The sequence below is a fragment of the Tupaia chinensis genome, unplaced genomic scaffold (genome assembly GCF_000334495.1).
Source record: "Tupaia chinensis unplaced genomic scaffold, TupChi_1.0 Scaffold141530_1, whole genome shotgun sequence".
NCBI lineage: Eukaryota > Metazoa > Chordata > Mammalia > Scandentia > Tupaiidae > Tupaia > Tupaia belangeri.
In genome coordinates this window covers 1096208-1100232 of record NW_006201391.1, presented here as the reverse complement: position 1 = coordinate 1100232, position 4025 = coordinate 1096208, and the positions used below count along the sequence as shown (strand labels likewise).

Genomic DNA, 4025 nt, shown 5'->3' with positions numbered 1-4025 from the left:
GATGTAGTGTTACAGCTCTTCAGGGTCTCCCAGGTCGTCTGGAGACGATGCAGTGTCAGTTCTTCAGGATCTTCAGGGTCGTCTGGAGACTGAGCGGTGTTTCAGCTCTTCAGGCTCTTCAGTTGTCGTCTTCCTGGTCGTCGTCGTTGTCTGTCTACTGTGGGCCAGGCATCGTGGTTATATACACTCTGGTGGGTTGTAAACGGTGGGCCCTGATTGGTTGTTAACGGTGGGCCCTGATTGGGTGTTAAAGGGGGGATTATGATTGGTTGCTTTTGGACCAATCATGAGGTGCAGGATATGCAAATTTGAGGGATTCTAGTAGTCAATCAGAGCAAGGTTTCGAAGGTCAGGTTTTTGGAAGGGAACCAATCATGGTAACTGTTTGCTCTCTGAGAAACCTCGGCAGACTCGCTGGTGCGCAGCCTCCCACAACCAGAGAGAGAGAGAGGGCAAGAGGATTAATATGAAATGACCCCCTGGGGGGATGGTCAGACTACAATCCCTTCTCCTCCATTCTCCTCTTGAAATTTTAAGCACACACAAGATCCCGGTATGATTTTCAAGCAACCATGTCTGGGATTCAAACCGCACTGACTGCATGCCTGGTGTGTTTCTTTTTATTTTTTCCATAGAGCACATGCACTCACTGGAGAGAGAAATCACTCCCCAGAGGGGATGACCACACTGCAATCCTTTCTCTTCTATCATCTTCTAAGGATTTTGTCACAAATGCACATGTGCCTGGTGTGATTTTCAAGCTACTAGGATCTGGACTCAAACCGAGGACCACCATGAGGGAGTCCAGGACCTTAACCACCAAGCCACCTGCTGGCCCTCCAGTGTGTTTCTTAAGCTGTTGGGGCCAGGATTCAAAATGTGCAGTTGGCCATATGGGATCAGTTGCCTTAATCACCATGCCATGAGCTGGCCCTAGACACTGCCTTTTCTATAGAAAATGGTCTTCAAAATTTTTTTCTATATAGTTTTCTAGACATAGTTTTAAATGACTGTACATTTAACAGATTCTATAATGTGGTATTTTAATTTCCAATAAATTTACAGGCTACAAATAATGCTGTGTAGAATAGTCTAATAAAGAAATCATGTGTACATGTCTGATAAGATGCCGGAGATAGGCTCAGCTGTGGTGGTAGAGGTGGTAGGGCCCTACCGCACAGTGCAGGAGTCACAGAAGGTCCAGGTTTGGATCCTGGGTTGACCAGAACACTCAGGGCACACTCGCACACACTTGTGATCCTGGCTGGCTGGAGAAAGGTTGTGTTGTGGCAAGATCCTATGAAGGGTACCTTTCTCTCTAAACAAACAAACAATAAACAAGAGGGAACGCACATTTGATTTTAAATATATGTTGCTAGAGCGTCTTCCTAAAACACTGCATTAGTTTATACTCCCACTAGCCGTATGAGAGCATCATCTACACTGAGCATCACACAGAAAAAGTCAGACTGCACAGCAACAATGGCTAACTTGTGACAATCAGGCTGATTTGATGTCTGAGTGGTTAAACAAAATGTTAGACTTACCTTTCTTTTCTTTTTTTTTTTTTAAATCGCCAGAGGGTACAGGTACTTGCTGGAAAAAGATGGAAAGTGAGGGAAAGTGTGAGGAATGATCACGCGGCATCCTCTTCTCCATCTCGTCCTTCTCTTAGGTCCTGGTCATGCAAGCACATGTACTGGCATGTTTCTGGTCTTTGGTCTGGCATTCCAGGCACACTCAAGCCATGTGGGATCCAGCTGCCTTAACATGATGCCAAGGGCTGGCCTAGATTTATCTTTATCATTTGGATTTTTCAGTATGAATGTACTCATATAATATTCATGTAAAGCTAAATATTTTATTATTATTGTTTTGTTTTCTAGAGGGTGCATGTACCCACAGAGGATGACAGAGAGAGGGGAGAAGAGAAAGCATCCCCTATGGGGAATGGTCACAGAGCAATCCCTTCTCTATCCTTTTGGGATTTGGGCACGTACACACGTGCCCAGCTTGTTCTGAAGCCACCAGTTCAGGACTCAGTTGGCCACGTGGGAGCTGACTGCCTTAACTACCAGGTCATAGAGTTGGCCCAAATATTTAAATTTTCTAGTTCAGAGGGTGAAATAGTATGCTTTAATTTTTTTTTTTAGTTTTGCTATAAGGTATACACATAGGCTCACCAGAGTGAGAGAGAGAGAGAGAGGGAAAGTGAGAAAGCAACCTTAATGTCCACGCTGCAATCTCTTCTCCATTCTCCCCTAGGGACTTTGGGTACCCATGCCAGGAGTAGTTTTCAAGCCGTGGGTCCAGAGCCGTGGGTCCACAGCCAGCCATCTGCACTCCAGCTGTCTTGACCACTGCCACCAGCTGACTGGGTAAACTTATTTTAATATGTATGCTTTTAAAATATTTCTTGAAGTTATACTTTTTTGTGTATTTATTACATTTATTTCTGTGAAATACCCACTCATTTCTTTTTGATTTTTCTTTAGTTTGTTATAGGGTGTGTGCACTTGCCAGAGAAGAGAAAGTGATAAAGCACCCACAACCCCTTCCCTCCCATCCTCTTCTCAGGATTTTGGCTATGTGCACACATGTGCCCTTCATGGTTTTTTAAAGTCCCTCATCTGGGACTCCAAACGAGTTCACCATGTGGGATCTAGTTGCCTTAACCAGCAGGACACCTGCTGCCCTCATTTCATCCATTTTTCTGAATGATTTGAACTTCAAATGAACTTTATATCATATGTATATTTTTTGTTTTCTTTTTTAGAGGTTTTTGCTATAGGGCTTGTGTGCTTGCCAGAAAGACAGAATGAGACAGAGAGACAGAAAGCGAGAAATCACACCCTAGGAGGGATGGCCACAGCGCAATCCCTTCTCCTCCATTCTCCTCTTGGGATCTGGGGCACGCATGCACACGCACCCTGCGTTCGAGTCCCAGGTCCAGGACTTGAACCGTGGTCGACTACATGGGAGTCCAGTGACATAGCCATTTCGCTACCTGCTGGTCCCTATTTTCTTGTTTGCTTTTAAGTTGCATTGTTTTTACTTACAAAAGTTTTTTAAAAAATTGTATTTGGGAACCAGCAGGTGGCATGGTGGTTAAAGTGCTGGACTCCCACGTGGTCAACCATGGCTGGAGTCAGGACTTGGTGGCCTGAAAAAAAATCTCCACCCCCCTGCTCCAAATCCCAAGAGAATAGATAAGGGATTCCAGCAGCTCTCTCCCTGAGGCTCTCTCCCTGGAGGCCAGGGGGGATTTCTCACTTTCCCCATCATTGTCTCTTTCTCTTTCAAGAGCACATACACAATATGGTGAAAACCTTAAAAAAAAAAAAAAAGGTTGTATGCGGGTAGTAACACTTATCCATCCTCTCTTAAGAGTTATGAACATGTATACTTAGCTCATTCTGAGTTTGCATGTCTCCTCTCTTTTGTTTGTTTGACGTGTATCTGTGTTTAATATTTCACCATTCCATTCCACTGTAATTTATTTTAGTGTATATTTTAAAAGAATCTAATCTTTCTCCCCCTAAATATCAATAGTTATCTGTCCCAGTAACATTAGAAAAATAAACACGCCTATCTTGGTTAATTTGGAATACCACCTTTATCCAGTAAGGTTACTCATGCGTTGGGTCGAGTCTGGGCTTTTTACCTGGCTTTCCGCGGTGCTAGGGGGCAGAGAGGCGTCACCGGGAAACGCTGGGCCCTGGAGTCTAACTGCCCGGGCCATGCGCCCAGCAGTCTCAAAACCCAGAGGACCACTCTGTCCCGGCTCCCGGGGCTTCTCTGGGTTTGGGTGAGTAAACGGATGCGTTTCCTGAGCCTGCGGCAGGGTGCGTGGTCGCCAGCCAGCTCGAAGGGGAAGCCACGGGGACGTCCCGAAGTTCGGGCCCCTCGCCCCCACACTCGGGCTTCTCGCGAGCCCTCCCCGGTGGCAGGGAAGAGGCTCCGTCCACACGCGTCCACCCCGTCCGGGCCTGCCCCGCCTGGGCTCTCCGACCGGCTCATTCAAA

The 4025-nt window shown here is 46.1% G+C and overlaps 1 pseudogene; it reads right to left on the bottom strand.

The window, feature by feature from the left end:
- LOC102498727 (40S ribosomal protein S25-like) overlaps window positions 1–4019 on the bottom strand; it is a 36764-nt pseudogene extending 32745 nt beyond the window's left edge.
- Between the last annotated feature and the right edge of the window lie 6 nt (window positions 4020–4025).